At 40.7% G+C, this 18,067-nt stretch overlaps 1 protein-coding gene across 6 annotated transcripts in view; it reads left to right on the forward strand.

Moving 5' to 3' along the window:
* Nrip1 (nuclear receptor interacting protein 1) overlaps positions 1-18,067 on the forward strand; it is a 119,055-nt gene that overhangs the window by 58,296 nt on the left and 42,692 nt on the right. The gene's annotated exons all lie outside the window — the stretch shown is intronic.

Raw genomic sequence — 18,067 nt, forward strand, 5'->3', positions numbered from 1 at the left:
AATAATAATATAAATTTCTCCAGTGCGTGTATTTTGTCTCTGTCAGTTACATAATTCTTATTTGTATTGTTTTTATTAAGCTACTTATCAAGTCTGTACATAATTTTTAGTGAGCAGATTTCCATATGTCAGGGAATTATGTGTCTCAGTCAAAAATACAGTAATGTTCTGGAAAAATGAGCAGTCGGAGTGGAAAAAGACTGTTTTGCTCAAATCGCTGTTTTTGCTTTCTTTAGGAAATGCTCAGTTAACAGACTCTAGGCATCTTTATTTTTTCTTTAATTGTAGAAATTTCTGAGCAATTAAAGAATTTTGAGTAGTTTTTAAAATTATCATTTTTTTACAAAATGGGGGCAATATGATTTTGGCGAGTCACCGTCCAATTGATTAGCAGTTGGGTGGCTCCTCCAACAGGCACGAGCATGGATGTTAGGCCTACCTGATTTGCTGTGAGTTGAAATAATGTTTCCCCATTTTTTCATACAGTATTCTGATTGGAAAAGAAGGAATTATTAATTCTGTGGGGCATAAAAACAACCATTTCACTTATATAGTATAAAACACCTTAGTGTTTACAGGGCGGTTTGAATTGTTGTGGAGAGCTTTTCCTTTTTACCCTCTGCAGGGAATCCGTACCCATTGTTTCTCGGAATTCTATGCGTGTGTTTGTGCATACTTCATGACTAGACATGCATTTGCTTGATCAAATGTGCCTCAGATGCCCTATAAAGAACAGAATAAAAATAGCCTATTCCTTATAGCAAGGAAAGTCTGGCGGTGGTGGAAGACTATGGTAGATTTTTTTTAAAAAAAGAAAATGAGAGAAGAAAATTTAGATTGTGAAGAAGGCCCAGCACAACGGAGTCTCCTGGGCACATTGTCTGGGAATGGGTGTAGAGACTGTTCAGTTGTGGAAACAGGGTCTCCTGAGCAGTTTCCCAGGGACTGGGTGTAGAGACTTAGTTGTGGAAAGGCTTGTTTCAGGAAGTGACATTTAAGTTGTCGAGGAGAAGCGGGCTGTGGAGCCCCTCATGAGAGGAACCAAGAGGAGCTCTCTGGGAAGGAACTGCACACATTGAAGCCTGAGGTGAGAAAGCACTATCTCTCCACGGTCAAAGATGCAGGGGAATCTGTGTGACTGACAGCAGGAAGCCATGCGTGGCTGTTCCCATTGGGGAACACAGTGCGGGTCGAGGACACACAACATACAGCTAAAACAATCTAGTAAGCTTGAGAATTTGTATTGGTTTTTACATGTTATGGATTAAATAAAACAATATTTGCTAATTTTACCTTTCTTTCAGCATTTAAAAGAATTTCTATTAGGAAAATTAAAATTCTGTCCTTGGTCTTCTTTACAATGCTCACGTTGCCTGGAGAGAGGGACTGGATGACGTGAGCTTACTCTTCAGGCTGACCGTGGCGGTCAGGCCTTGGATTCTCAGTAGTGGGATAGAGAGAAATTTCAGCTTTAGCAGTCAGACGCCTACTATGGGACGGGATAGAGTGTGTGACAGCGAGCTCTGGCTACAGTTTGTAGGATGTGCAACAGGGGTCCAGTCAGGAATAGCGCGATGAAACACGCATGCGCAGGCACAGCACAAAGCCAGTCAGCACCACAGTCGGCAGATGAAGGTGTGAGCGTCGGCCTTGGGTCGGATCACAAGTCTGAGAGCCAGCTTTTTGTTGGCCGTGGCATAGTCAAGATCTGCAAAGTTAAATCTCTTCCCAACCTTCCGCAATCTTAGATTCACATTAGAATAGTTTATAAACACACGCTTATGATCTAAAGCGCGTACTTATTTGTTGGGGGCTATGTACACCTCAGCTCTCCAAGGCTTACACATCTATTTGTTTCATGTTACTGGTGTTTTTTCTTTGTTTTTTTTTTTGTTTGTTTGTTTTTTTCTCAAGGAAGGTCTCACTTGTGTGTGACTTAGGCTAGAGCTCACTGTGTGGCCAAGGCTGCCCTAGAGCTCATGGCAGTCCTCCTGCCTCAGCTCTCCAAGTGCTAATACTGTGTGAGCCCTTTTCCCTGACTTCAACAGTGAATTTTAAGGAAGTTAAACTGTTGTTTTCTTCTCAGTTAACAGTGCTAAGTTTCTGTTGCACATCTGTCTGCTTGCCTTTTACAATTATGTAGTTCAAAGTCAATGTAAACTCTTACCAATATATAAATCTTCATCCACATATCATACCATATATGATATTACCAATATCGTAGATTTCTGTGTTTTCATCTCACAATTTGTCATGCAGATGTGCAGAACTCAACTTGACACTTTTATTCTAAATACAAACTCCAAGAAGTTCTACTTTGTAATGTTCATGCTATCAAATAATCACACTAGAAAATAATTACCAAATTTTAGTGCACTATAGGGTTTTGGTTCCATCAGAATGAATTGTTTTGTTTTGAGTTTTTCTTTTGTTCCTCTGTGTACATAGTTTTTGGAGGGTCATCTTTCTCCACCTATGAGCTTTATTTTGTCACAACCCCATTCTGCAGGTAGACATGAGACAATGTCAAGTTTTTTGTTGTTGTGGAAGTTCGGTGTTCTTCCCTATAAACAAAATGGAGAAACCTGACTGCTTTCATCATTTCATAGTTCAATATCCATTTTCATATAAACCATACACAAAGTAAACTTGTAGATTGTTTAAATGATATCTTTGTCTCTTTTTTATTTCAAAAAGAGTTTATTTAGGTTTTGTAACGTATTCATGAGGATGAATTCTGAGCACTTATTCAGTGAGGACTTATTCCGAGTAAATAGCTCAGGGTAGGGGAAAAGGGAAAAAGAGGCCTCGAACGAAAGGCCTGGATGGGTTGCTTAACCTGTTAAATGTAAGCGGACAGTATTTTCAGTCATCTCTTGGCTTCACCCATGGGGTGCTTTGTAAGCCTTTATCCTGTACACGTGGCCTTCAAGACTGCTGTGGGGAAACTGAGTGGGAGAGTGGCCCCTTTGTATCTTTTCTTTTTCCTCCCTTTCCATACAAGAGTGTATCAATGTCTTTCAAAAATAATATTCATTTTCCAACTGTAATTGCTTGTATGTGTGTGTATGAGTGTAGGTATGTGCACACGAGTGCCCGTGCTGCAGAAGTCAGGAGTATGGAGCCCACTCTAGCTAGGGATCCCCTGTAGTTAGAAACAGTGGCGAACTGCCTACTGTGAATGCTGGGAATCAAATTCAGTGTCCCTGCAAGAGCAGTACTTGCCCTTGTCCACTGAGCCATCTCTCCAGAACCCCTGTATTAGTCTCTTCATTAGAAGCAAACTTGGAATCATGTGTAAATGTTTTCCTTTTAATACCCATCATAATTATCATTAAAACTTTACTGCAAAAGGTCTGCAGTGTTACCCGGAAGTGCTGCTTCCTTTTTAGAAGCAAAGGAAGATTGAATAGGCGTTTTATACCATCTGGAGTAGGAAGTGCATGCTTGTGCCTGGAAGGAACATCTGTGCTAAAGGGCAGAGCAGAGCAGCAAAGGCCAGGGATCACATCCCGCTGTGCAAGCCCTTTGCAATAAGGAGGTAAAATAGTCAGAGCCCTGGCAGGAGCTTGCCGAGGAATCATCCCGAGGAACTTCTGGAGCCCTCTGCTTTTAAACAAGTTGAGCAAAGGACACAGAGGAAATAATGTGCTTTGTTTTTCTTCAGTGTCTTTGGTAGCAACAGAGTTTTAAAAAATCGGCCCACGTGGCCTGATCTAGGCTTATGTCTCACCCCCTCAGCCGAGTACTGTTAGCAAAAAGCAAGGTGCATGAAGGAAGTGATTTAGTGCAATGTGGCCAGAGAGCGCTAGCAGCAGAACTTCTGCCTCTGTTTTTCCACATTATTCTACCATGGAATAATTGATACACCTATCTGTAGTTTAGCGAGTGTCTAAACATTTTGGGCAAGGTATGTAATCTACGACTAGGAGCTTCCAAAGTTTAGGAAGAGTTGGAGATGTTTAAAGGCCCAGTAGTTTACAGAAGCAGAAGAAGCTGCTTCTTGTGCCCAGGTACAGACAGCCTTCCCTGGCCGAGAGTAGCCCTTCTCCCCATTCCCCCTCATTGATGAGCTTTGATGTAGTGTGAGGGCTGCTTGCTGTTAGATGTCATATCTGTTTTCCATTCAAAACTGGGCCATATTTGTCCAATGATAGTACAAGTCGGTTAAATCATGATCTATCCCACCGTCTATCTCAACATCTTAACATCTGGCCTTGCTAGCCAGTGGCAGCTTCACACTCACCCACCGTCTTCTCAAGAGTACCTTGGGATTTTACATCTGCCTGCACACATGGCTTGAATTCCATGGTCTCCTTTAAGGCCTCATCACCTCTGCTCTGGTTCTCACTTTTGCTTCCTGACATGGACTCTTAAGAAACCATATACATAACACTAAGGCTTCGAAAATCACACTCCCAATCACAGTTAAGCATTAATAATTGCATTGCTTAAGAGGAACCCATGGTCTGAAGAGATGGCTCAGCCGTTAAGGGCGAGTAACCCATCTCAGTACAGCATTTCCCAGGGCTATTTCTGTATTTTTAGGTGCCTTTTCGTTGGGAAACTGAGAACGAAGGTGTTAAGGCTGTAGTGTAGTTCTTCAACCGCTTTGCCTTTCGGGTTCTGAACGCCGGGTGTTTAAGCCCTGAGACTTAATAAGGTGGAAAACCTTATTAAGTCAACCACGTAAGAGCAGGAATGCAGGGAGGCAGGAGTAAAGGGGAGGAAGAAATGTATGCTTACCTCATTCTGGAGTGGAACTGCCGCTGGTGGCGCTGAAAGACCTGACTGAATCTCACCTGATGGATGTCCTTCTGGTCTCAGGCAGACTTAGAAAGTGAGAGAAGGGAAACGGGCAAGGAAGTAGGATACTTATGTTCTCTGACGTCTCCTTTTCCGTGGGTTGATGGGAGGATCCACATGCTTAGGTTCCATGTGAAAAGCTTTGCCTAAATCTGAGTATTTGCCGGCTGGAGTCTTAATCGTTCTCCTTGTGTGTGAGAATTTTATATAAAAAAATTTCAAGTTCAGTTCCCCCAGCACCACCCTGCTCACACATACACACACACCACATGCATGCAAGCTTGTCCATAATATGGTATTTCTAACCATGTGTATGCAGTAACTTTAAGTTACTAAAGTTGCGTAACTCATATGAAAATAGAGAATTCTCTACTTTTAAATTTCACGGGATAAGAATTGCGAGATGCAGGTGATGGTGCCTTATAAAGAGGTCTAGTCTCACCATGTTTGTTGGTTTGGTGGTGGACAGGCACACGCACACATCTTCACTACTGGAAGTACAAAGTCCGCCGTGTAGCTACTTTGGGTCTGGTTAATTTCGCTGTGATGTGTGATTTTTTTTTTTCCCCCAAAGATTTTCTTTTCTTTTTTGACAGGGTTGGGGGAGTGTTATAGTAAATTTAATAGAAAATTTTGAACTACATTTATTGGGGTAGAAGGGAAATAGTAAAACGATTTAAAGTCAGAAGTTCTTCACCATCGTTGTTGAGTTTCGCACAGCTGCAGGGCTAACTTCAGGAAAGGACATGTGGAGCCAGATGGCCAGTGCTGGCCTCCTTCCCATTCCTGCAAAAGATATGTTATTCCCTCCCAGGGTAGCGCAGGCAAAGAGCTGATTATGGAATTAAAACAACCAATGTCCAATTAACCCCTGTTTTGGTCAGTGTTTCCTACACAGTTTGAGTAATTGGCGTCCTTTCATTCCATCAGGGGAAGCAGCTGGATTCTTGGTTAGTGCAGACCCCCGGGAATAAGATGATGGCTGAAATGCTCTTATCATCAGCTCTGCCCCTACCAACTTAAGAGTGACCTTGGACATCTTATTTCCTTCTTTGTGCCATTAACTTCCCTTATTTGAAAAGTGGAGATGTGTATCGCTCTTTAACCATTCGTGAGGGGAAGTTACTTTAGGAAAAATGAGAATAATAGCTCTTCTATTGGCAAAATTCTCTAGGATCGCAGATTTGATGTGTGGTCTGTTTTTCACATTACGAATACAGTATCTCAGCAAAGGTATGGTTGCATGGGGCAGACACCACCTCAACCAAGTTCTAGTGCAGGGGAGTTTATAACAGAAAGGCACCAGCTCTTCAGGAACATGGCAAGAGTCTTCTGCTGCTCCGTGAAACGGGAAGGCCAAGCTCCATTTCTGGTCTGGTGTTCTTTCTCTTCCACCTCTCACTTGTGACTCTGACTTCTCCACTCCTCTCTCTCTGCCTATCGCTCTTCCATGCGCTTGTGAAATGTGACTTCATCAGAGCCACAACTAATGACTTTTTCTTTCTCGGCATTCTACATCCTAGGAGACCAAATGATTGGTGTATTTTGGTTAAATTAATTGGTTTAAGAAGAAGGTCTAAGCCGACTGTTGGTGGCACTGTCTTTAAATCCCAGAACTCGGGAGGCAGAGGCAGGCAGATCTCTGTGAGTTCAAGGCCAGCCTGGGCTATAAGAGCTAGTTCCAGGACAGGCTCCAAAGCTACAGAGAAATCCTGTCTCAAAAAACCAAAGGGGAAAAAAAAAGTCTGTAAGCGGCATAATAATCAGGCTAGCTTAATATGAAACAGCAACTTTTAATGAAGGGATAGCTTACAACACCAGGGATCCAGCATTGAGCAGGAGATACAAAAAAGAGAGCAGTGGGCTCCTGCTCGCCAGATTTATATGTAAACATTAGCCCGAGGCAAAACGCCCTCTAAGGGGCTGGGCTATCCCTACATCTCCCCCTTTCGTCTAAATAAGACAGAACTAAACCAAATACAACTATATACAATAATAACAAATAATAAATATAACAAACAATATTGAGAACAAAAGTTTTGCTAAACATTCTATCTCAAGGAGTCTAAATAATGTAGAGAGTAATTACAATTATATAATCTTTAACTCCGTCAAAGATCTGAGAAGGGAATAAATATTACTTAACAAATGAGAGATATCCAAAATGTGCAACAAATGACAGAGACAACTGACTACCTGGGCAATCACCCAATGTCTCATTTGCAATGTTGAGTCAACCAACTTTGGCTAAGGCCTAACATAACTGACATACCATTATTAAAGGCAAGGAACTTTCTTAGAGCTATCCTACCCTGTCTTGGCAAGATAAGACAATCCTGTTTCATCCACTTATGGATATTCTGTATCTTTGTCAGTAGTTGAGGTATGGGCTTTTCTTAACCCAAAGGCCAGTTCTGCCAAGAAGACAAGCTCCCAGTGGAGTGTCTTTGGTGCTCAACGTTCTCTCGGGAGTAGAGTGGCATTGCCAGGAGTAATTGTGTCTCTTTGGCACAGTATTCTAGGTTAGATTAAAGGCCATTTTCTACAGCTCTTCGAAGAGGCTGAAGATTATGCTATCTATACTAAATATAATCTCCATGTATCTAAAAGACCTGATTAATTCTCGCCCTCTAAGGGGCTGGGCTATCCCTACAAAAGTCTAAGGAAAGAAAACTAAGCATCTTTCTTTTCTCTTTGCAATTTCTCTTTGATTTAAATCTGTAGCAAAAGATTATACAGTTGCAGAATTTTTTGGGTTAATTACCTTGTGTCATGTATACAAATGTGCCCACCTCACAGGTATGCACTGAATATACTGAAAGATTCAGCAGGTAGTTTTCAGTACCTGTAAAATATCAGGCACGGGCTGGGCGGTGGTAGCGCAGGCCTTTAATCCCAGCACTCGGGAGGCAGAGGCAGGCGGATCTCTATGAGTTCGAGGCCAGCCTGGTCTACAAGAGCTAGTTCCAGGACAGGAACCAAAAAGCTACAGAGAAACCCTGTCTCTAAAATCAAAAAAAAAAAAAAAACAAAAAAAAAAATCAGGCACGGGAAGAGTAAGGTATGTACAGTTCACCCAACATCTAGGATGGGGGTAAGAAGCAAGTGTCACGAAACAAGTTTAAAAAAAAAAAAAGCCAGTCATTGTAGTTTGTTTCTGTAATCTCAACACTCAGAAGGCTAAGGCAGACTTGAGAATTCAAGGCCAGCCTCTGCCTCAACTAACACTGCCTCAAAACTAAACAAACAAACAAACAAAAATCCCTAAGAAGTTCCCGAGCTTGATGATGTGTCATCCGTCTATAAGTAACAGAAATTACTAGGTAAATGTAGTCAATATTTATAGTAAACATATATGAATATATACATATGTATGACTATATATGTATGTGTGAAGTAGATCCTATCATTCCTTTCTCACAGCTTAAACCAAGCCCCAAACTAGGGCAGTACATTGACCAGAGTTGCTGGCCTATTTAGGTGCAGAGTCAAGACTCTAGAGACTGCTGTCCTCAACGTTGTACTTTGTAGTCCTTCTAAAATAAAAAAACATAACATTAGAATAGCAGAAAAAGATTTTCAAATAGGAAAAGTTAACTTAAATTTTCCAAGTGCCATGAAAACTTTTGGTTGGCTGAAACAGCGAAAGGCTGGAATTCCAAAGACCTTCATTTGGTTTTGGTTTAGCCACTGACTGAAGCCATCAACCAGACGCTCAGTTGTTCCAAACTTTAGTGCCCTTGCCTGATAAAATGTTAATGAAGGCAAGTAAGACACCAACCACCTCCTGAGGGAAATCTAGGAAAATAGTATCCCCCCCCCATTTCCTCGGAGGAGGGGATGGGGCTGCAGTATGCCCATAGAAAGCAGAGTTTTGGATAACGCTCTTTGTAGGGGTCAATAGTTCCTGACACGGTGTTCCCAGGAGTTTCTAAGCCGCTATTTTGACCAGTCAAGAGTTTATAAAAAATTGTGACTTTATAGCCCTCAGAGACCTGAGAATTTGTCATCTTTTTAGTGTCCCTTAACAGACTTCTCCCAACAGGAGACTTTTACTGTCTCACCTAGACCTCTGGGTTGAGAGAGCTAGTCGGTCAGTGGCCAGACACAGTTTGAAATTATTGTCTTTGTTCGGTGACTCCCAAAGGACTGATGGTCCAACTAAAAAAAATCAAAGTAGGGGCTGTGGATGTAGCTATGTCAATAAAGTGTGTGCTGGCTTATCTCAGCACCCAGATGCAATACAGCATACCCAGGAGGCTGAGGCAGGAGGATCTCTGGGACTCACTGGCCGAGCAGCAATTGTGAGCTCCCAGTCCTGCAAAAGACCCTGTCTCAGAAAAGAAAAATATGATGGCTCCTGAGGAAAAAAGCCCCCAAGGTTGACCTCTGACCTCCGTGGACACACATGCATGTGCACCAGCACAGATGTGAACACACACAGAAAACCCCCAAGGTTGACCTCTGACCTCCGTGGACACACATGCATGTGCACCAACACAGATGTGAACACTCACAGAAAAGCGAATGAGAAAAAGACTAAATTAATACATAAAACGAGGGGCCGATTGTAGACCAGTACAAGAAAGAATTTATCTCTTCACTGGTGCCAACATTGAGCAAATTCTCTGAACAAGAGTTCCTTCGGAATGTCTCTACTATGTCCAGACTGTGTGTGGCCGCATTGCCTCCCCAAGATGCTTCTGTGCATTTATAAACAATAACACATTAACATGGGTAAACAGTTGATAAATCAAAGACCCAGAAATTGAACCCAAGCCTCTCAGCCTTGAGCCCCTGGTTTGAGTAAGACTTAACACTAATATTAAGAATAAATAGTCTGTACTTTCTGTCACAGGATAATTTGTTCTTTTGGTGGATTTTTAGAAATCAGACTTAATTTTATTTAATGCCATTGCAGATTCTGCCAACGGGAGTGAACCCGGACCTTTGATTTTTAATTCTGGTCCCAGAAATGGTTTTCCCACAGACCAGTGTTTTACAGGCACACCAGAGGTATGCTCGCCATCCCTGTCAGGATTCACGGAAGCCTAGCTTGGGCTGTGTTGGTTTTGTTGAATTGGTTTTTAGTTTTTCTGATTTAGGTCTTAAAGGGTAGCTTTCTTATCCGTACCTATTCATGTATGCTTGTGTGTTTATGTGTATGTGTACTTCGCATGTGTCCAGTGTGTGTGAGCACATGTGTGCCCATGTTCATGTTGTCAATGCTGGTGTATACATTCCAGGACATGCATATGGAGGGGAGGGGAAATCTCAGTGTGGCTCGTCAACCTCCATCTTACTTTAGAAAGGTCTCTGCTATTTATCTGCTGTGAGTGCCAGAAGGCCTGGCCCACAGATTCCCAAGGAGTCATCGTCTCTACTGTCTATCTCTCCTGCAGGGGTGATAGGATTACAGACACATCTGCGACATGTCAACCTTTAAGTGGGTTCTGGGATTTGAACTGAGGTCCTCACACTTGCACAGCAAATGCTCTAACACACATGCCATTTCTCCAGCCCCATTTTTACACATTCTGGTGGAATCACTTTAGGTTAAGATACTATTTTTATTTAGTCTAAGTGAAAGCCAATATTTGATACTCTCCAAATATATAGGTATAAATGGAATCGAAGTTCTTTAATGAATAAATATTAACTTCAGTGTTTAATATTTAAAATGGGCATAAAGAGTACTTTGTTGGTTATATTTAATACAGTAAAATCTAAAGGTTTTTATTTTAGAAAAGTTTCCTTATTTCGCTCCATTATAATTATTTTTATAATATATATATGATTTCTTTGGTTTTAGAGAACAAGTCTCTTTCAGTGTGAAACTTTATTTCTTGATATATCGTCATCCAAAAAAAATTCACAAATACTATTTCAGTTAAAAATGAGTGCTCTTCATCTTTTTATATGGGCAACAGTTGGAAAGGGGGAAGTGATGGAAAACTCAGGGTACCAGTATTTTGAAACATATGCTTACTCTTGACTTGATCTTTGTATGAGTCTTCCTAATATGGCTGACACAACATCAAAAACTGTTCGTTTAAAAAAATGCGTACGTCTTCTGCTTCTCTCCCAGAAGAGCAAGTGGTCACTCATGTCCGGTTAAAGCAAACAGCTTTCATTACTTCTGGGGATTTTTATTGTTGTTTGTTTGTGTTGCCATGGACTGAGCCCAAGGCCCTGTATGTGTTCCACGGGCACTCCACCACTGAGCTAAATTCCTCACCCCAGCCTCACTTTTGTATTTGTGTTAGTTTATATTCAGAAGAAACAAGTCTTGAATTTGACTGCAGATGTTAACAATAACACCATATCGTTTTAAACACTGAGGTCTCTCTCAGTTACGATGGCCCACACCATAGTTAGCAAAACTAAGACTCCCAAAGATGACTTTTTGCACATTCTAAGAGCATGTCTGCCCAGTCCTGGAGACACAAGGATGAAAACATCTAGTTCTTGCCTCTGAGGAATTTACCCTGTATTGAGGATCCAGAGAATTCCTCTGAGTGCTGTGGAGTCTCAGAGAAAAAGCTACCTCTGGTCGGCAAGATAGGGAAGGTGCCTGTCTGCGTCTCTCTTTTTAACCGGGCCACAGTGTCTGAGAAGAAGGCGATAGTAGGGATAAAATGGACACATGGGAAGAAAATGATAGAGCACTATTCTCTCTCCCATATCCCAGTACTTCCCTCTGCTCGCATATTATGTCCTTGTGTACATGAAACAAATTAGCCATTTATATAAAGGCTCTAGCTAAGACAAAAACTCAAAGCGGCATGTAAATATTAAGAACTCTTGCTACAGGAATCAGAGCGATTTCGAAGTCGAGCAAATTGAAGAGGGAAGTGCTCACCCGAGGCCTTTGACCACTGCATACACTGTCCTCCTGCTGGAAACTGACGGACGGCCTAGCGAAATGATGAACAGTTGCCATAAAGCTCAGGTAGTTAGCTCCTTAGTGGTGGCACAATTAATTTTACTGAAGTGTAAAAATAGTAAAAGTTAAGTATTTTTTATCATCTTCATTGTTAAATAAAAAGTCATCCAGGAGTAATCTCGGCCCTCTGTGTGAAGTCACAAAAGCCCAACCCATGTCACTTAGACCACTGCTCTTCCTGTTTGTCCAGCGGCTCACCGGAGTATTCCTCTAAATCCCCCTTCCTACGCCTGACCCCAGTCTGCCTCTGCTTCCCAGTGGCAGCTGCCATGGTGCAGGGTAGCTGCAAGCCACCCCATGGCAGAGACTTAAAATCCAAAGGCAGCAAAGCTGTCCCAGATTAGCAGTTCCCGGCTGCGGCTACTGAGGTCACTTCAGACACTGAGACGCAAGCACAGACGGGCAAGAGAGGTCAAAGGAAAGTACACAAGGCAGTTTCTTAAATACGTAGGAAGGTGCTCAGAGTAGCCTAACACTGGTGTGCCAGGAGCTTCCACTTACCAGTTGAAGGCCACAGTTACCTGCTAATTTTTAAAGGTGTGGGACTTCTCCAAGAACCTGTGCGTGTAGTGTTCTTGGTCTGTAGCTAACGTTTGGGCTCAGGGTTGTAACACCCCCTTTACCAGTGCCATCACTATCTATCCCTGTCTGGCCGTAGGTTGTACCCACTGATACCTGTTCTCTAGCCTGCTGAAGCTTTCAATCTAAAGAGATTTGGGTTCTGGGCCAGCACTGGCAAGAGCTATGGTACATTATGTTTACCATTTCTGGAAAATTATGGTCGGTTCACAGCAAGTCAGCACTTCTACCCTGGCAGTATGTAAAAAGGAACACATCATTCACGGATAAGTGTTCCCGCTAAGACAGCTTGGATGGTGTGTTTTATGAGGAATTTTTCTTGTTTTCCAAAAGAACTCATCAGTGGAACTTCCATTACTTGACAGAAATACATTGTGTTTTTTATCAAAATAACTAATGTCTAATAACTTATACATTAATCTTTCTTATTTATTTACTTATTTGTTTATTTATTTGAGATAGTCTCTGTTATGTAATTTTGGCTTTCCTGGAACTTACTGTGTAGACCAGCCTGACTGTGGACTCAGAGATCTAGCTACACCTCTCTTCCCAGGCTCCAGGATTCAAGGTGTATGCCACCATGCCAGCTACATTAAATCTTAAATCTGCATCACAACTTGGAAGTTAGCCTACAGATCTGTGATTACACCCTGTTCCTTGTATGGCCGTGATTTTGTTAGGTAATTGTACCTTGCTAATAATTCCATTATAAAGCACTTTTGTAGCAATTGTTATTGATAACTAAAATTTCTTCCTAAATATATGCTGGAAATAGTGATGGAAATATTACAGGATGTTCCTATAGAACCACTACTCAACAACTGAAATTATACCTGGTCTGAGATGTTGGGAAATATGGTATTAGATTCAATCCCAAATAGATGGGACCTCTAAGCGAGCAGGATATGTTTAATGATATATGCAAGGTAAACTTATTTTCAAATCATCACATGAGAAAGATGAATTACAGCAAACAGAAACACAAGCATATGCTTCTGTACATGTGAGCAGCCACAATTCTCAGACACACAGAATTCTACTCTCGCTTTGCGGCAGTGTATTTAGCGGAATCATGCTTCATATGAAAACAGTATATAGATCTTGTCTTCAGGATGTAAGGGATATTTGTAAGACAGACTATATCCTGTGAGTAAAGTCACAGTGTCTGCGAGGTGTGCTGGAAACCGGGGGAGCTCTGATCAAATGCCAGCTGTTCCATCCGCTCTCCTGGTGATCTTTCTTGCTGATCTGTGACCTTGAGCTTGGACTGCTGTCTGTACCATCATCTATTTTAAGGATGGAAAAGCTGTAGTTGAGTTCAGTAGAAATTATGCATTAGTCTCAAAAGATGCCCCTGTGTTTACATATCAAAAAGGGGCAATGCCGAGAGAAAGGGGCTCGTTTTCCATGCTACTCATTACTTTGATAGAAACTGAGAAATAAACTTTGAAAACTAAAAGAAGAGACTTGTTACTTTGAGAAAATGTTAAAGAAAGCCTTAAGAAGCTACCCCCTATGTTGTTATAGATTTAGACTTTCAATAAAAGTGAGCAGAAACTGGTGTTACCACAGTAATTCGTCAGTGATTATTTTCTGTTGTTTCAAGTCTTGTGAGGACAGCTCAGGATTTTATGACATCAACCTAGACACATTCATTTCTGTCATCAGATGATGGTGTCATCTTCCCTGCATTAATCTGGGTCCTCAAAGATCCGGAATATTTTCTTGCATCTTGTTCACTATATAACCATGGCGAAATAAGTGAACGTTCCAGTGTGAGTGTAAATTCATATTTAGTTTTTAAATAAACACGGGTTTATTATATTGTGACCTTCAGAAAATAAAATGTGTGGAAATAAGAAATTTGGAGGGGATTGAGAGGACTTCAAAACCATTTCCTTCTTCCAGGATTCAGTAAGAGAGCCATCAAAGATGTCTCGTCTACTATACAACTCGGTGACAAACACCCGTCTGGTTAAAGTGCATGTTACTGTGTCAACTACAGTTTGACAGATTGCTTGGGATCGTGGAGGGTTGTGGAGGTCCTCCTAAGCCCGGTCTGCACCGAACGCTTGGGTTCAGTCAAGCAGCCGTGTCTCCTGAAGCTTTTTAAATGGGGAAGTCAAGTGACCATTTTAAACCTGTGCAAACCCCCAGCAGGCAAGCTCCAGCCATGGACCTGGAAGTTAGGAGCAAATGTAGCCTTGGGCAAAATATCTATAAATGTGCCCCCCCAATTTTCAGTAGAGAACAATTTGGGTGCCAGTGGGTATTTTTTGTCTACCCTAACTCTGTGGTTCATTTATACAAACTGTGAACCTTCAGGGAAATTGGGTGAGGGACTCTTAATTTTAATTGCAGAGAGTGAGTGTCTCATTTGAGCAAATGATTTAAATAATTTCATGGGGGGTACCTATTAAAACTGTCCAGCCAGCATCTATCTGTTGACGAAGATAGCATTGTGAAGGAAGTTACCTTGGCGTTCGGCTTCCCTCAAAGGATGCACATTTTGATGAGAAATAACTGAGAACTGGATTTTGGGCTTATGCTTTTACCTCCCAGTCGTCATCCCTGCTGTGAAGGATCTGCAAAGGAATGCTTCGTCTACTCTTTTTAACATTTTTTCCTAGCAACATCCTCAGGTTCACTTTATAGAGGGGAATCATTGTAGTCGTGTGTGTCCCCCCGCCCCCGTGCCCCGCCGCCCACCTTAGTAAAGTCTAGGACCCTCATCTCCAGTGTTTTCTCCTTTGCTGTTCTGTGGAATTACGGGTTGAGTTCTTCTGTAAGTTTTATTTGCTGCTGGCTCAGAGCCGCACTTTCTGCCCTCGAGTGTTGCCTGTTGTGGCATTTCCCTTTCATTTTCAACTTCTGAAACTTCTTTTCTCGGTAAATAAATAGGACTTTAGGGTGTTCTTACTACTTTTTTTACTAATACTTAATGAGATACTGTAATTATTTTTTTCTTTTTTTCCCCCTTTGTCTAGAAAGAGCCCTCAAGGGCCCAAAGTGTAACCCACAGTAGATTATTGTCGCACAAATTACTATTGCGTGGCACAAGGAAGTAATCCTTGAACCCTTCTATAGGTTATAGGAACTGGAGCCAAGGGTCAAAATATCCTTTAAAGCTTCAATGACGAAATTCCTTGAAATTTAATACTCAGATAATTATGACTTGACCTGAAGAAAATGGGAAAGTTTCATGCATAGAATTGGAAGTCATTCCCTAGACTCACTTTAAATAGCATGCTATGTGGCATGGTAGGTGTCAAGTCATTTGAGTGTGTGTTTCATGAAGAATTTGACTGAAAGAAATCTCATGTTCTTTGTTATTTATCTTCAACCAAAAGTAATCTCATAAGCAAGAACTCAGCTACATCTTTCGATAGCTAAATACAACCTCAGTATTTGGTTTTACTGTTTTGAAGTAATATAAAATTTCAGCAAAGTTTCCTTTTCCTTAATAAACAATTTGTAAATGGAGAACAAAACATTGCTTTGGAAATAATCTAATTACTTCAAAGAATTAATATTGTGTCTACTTGTGATCTCCTCACATGTAAACTACTTACACCATTTTTAAATTATTTTTATTTATTTATTTGTTTGTTTGTTTTTTCGAGATAAGGTTTCTCTGTGTAATAGTCCTTGCTGTCCTGGAACTCTCTTTGTAGACCAGGCTGCAGGCTGACCTCAAACTCACTGAGATCCATCTGCCTCTGCCTCTAAGTGCTGTGATTAAAGGCATGCACCACCACCTGGCTTTTTTTTTTAAATTAATATATCCCTTATTCAGCATACACACACACACACACACACACACACACACACACACACACACTTTGAGCTAAACTTAATCCTTTTCAAGTATTTTGTTAAATACCAAGATACATTTTTGAAAATATACTCTTACAGTTAAAACATTAATAGGTTTTTCATTAAAACACTGTGTTGAAATATCTGTCTAATCATATGATCAAGATTCCATAAATTTTTTCATTGTTTTTATTTTTTTAGAATTCTCTCAGAAATACTGTTCTTTCTACTACATACTAAAAATACCCAATGATTTTTTTTTCATGAGAAAGGTCTAGAAGATCTAAAAGGTATTTACAAACAATTTTTATATTAAAGAAGGCAGGGTTTACTTTACAGTTTTGATATTGAATAACCGACATGAATTGAGTGTCTGTGAGATGAATTAGTGCCTGGAGAACTGTCATGGTCTTCAGACTCAGTTTTGGTTTTCAAGACTTATTTAAAAGTTTTTTAAGTTACAGCTACCAGTGTGTTTGTGTGTATGTGTGTTTATATGTGCTGTCAAAGATCAAACCCAACGCCTTGGACTGCGCATTGTACCTTTGAAGCAAGGATTCAACATTGAACTGCATCTCCAGCTTAGGAATGTGGTTATAATGGAGCACAATATTGTATTTTGCTTTCATTTTTGTATATAGGTATATATACATTAATATTTATATACAGATAAATTTTCATTGGAGCCTTTTATGCATTCTTATAAATTTTCCTCCTCTTTTTCTCCTCCTTCTTCTTCATGCTTTGGCCATTTTGCTGCTGTAAGAGCAGTATGAGACTTTTTGATGACTCTGTGTTGAAATAACAGAGCTAAACAACTTCAGAATAGAAAAATTTAGGCTTCTGTAGCTCACACTTGCAAAGGTTTCCGTCTTCCAGTTGGAGGGCATCTCCCATCATGGCGGACAGGCGCAGAATCTATGCTTGGTAGACCTTTTTTCCCCACTTTTTTCCAACCTGGGTTCCTTGACTATGGGATAGTATTGCCCACATCCACGGTGGCTCTCCCCGCATAGTTAATCCTCTCTGGAAATGTTCTCACAGGTACACCCAGGGATGGGCTTTACTAATCTAGGTGTTTCTCAATTGCACCAAGATGACAAGATTAACCACCACAGCAATTCACTGTGCTTAAAAAGACAAAAGGAAAATAATTGATTCCCTTGCGAAGTGAGGCAATCCTGAAATGTCTTCACCATTAAAAGCCATCCACAGAGCCATTGTGCAATCCACTCTGCGGCATCATCTTTCAGAATGCAAAAAGGCTGCAAGTCCTACTTTTGTACCCATATTTAAAAGTTTTTATTAAACAAAGGTCATAATTTAATATTTTTTATCTTCTGTCCAGAATGTATTACTTTGAGAACTTTTTAGCATCTAATTATTCTGCATAAAAGTCAGAAACCATTCTTTTCTTATAATTGATATTTTTCATTTTTAGAGTAACTAACTGCAGTAACCAGCTGAATAAATGATCTCATTTTCACATCATCTCTTTCCTTACAACTTCTTTTTGTCATGCATCCACCTCAGTCTTTTCCCACTTGATGAAGAGTCTCACATGCATTTGGGCTGCTCAACAAAATCTTGGAAGTCTGAAAGATGGTGGGCATGGAGGTTCCGGCTTCAAGACAGCAAGATAAATCTCTTGTCATCTTCAGAACTGCATTGTCTGCTCATTTTACCCTTGAGTTTGAGAACAACCACCTGATATGAAGCTATCTGAACTTATTAGTCAAGGAGTGGCGTATACAAGTCATTGTCATTCGTGGCCAGGGGTTAGGCATCTCTGTACTCAGATTCCAATTCATCCAATGGGAACCCTTCCTTCCTTCATCAACTTTTATGATAATTTGGGCAAAAAGTGAAAACTATTTTTAAAGAATTTTTTTTCTTTTAATTTTCTTCTTAAAAATTTAA

Source organism: Microtus oregoni, unplaced genomic scaffold (assembly GCF_018167655.1).
Source record: "Microtus oregoni isolate MIOR12 unplaced genomic scaffold, Mior012 000030F_ref0000283, whole genome shotgun sequence".
Lineage (NCBI taxonomy): Eukaryota > Metazoa > Chordata > Mammalia > Rodentia > Cricetidae > Microtus > Microtus oregoni.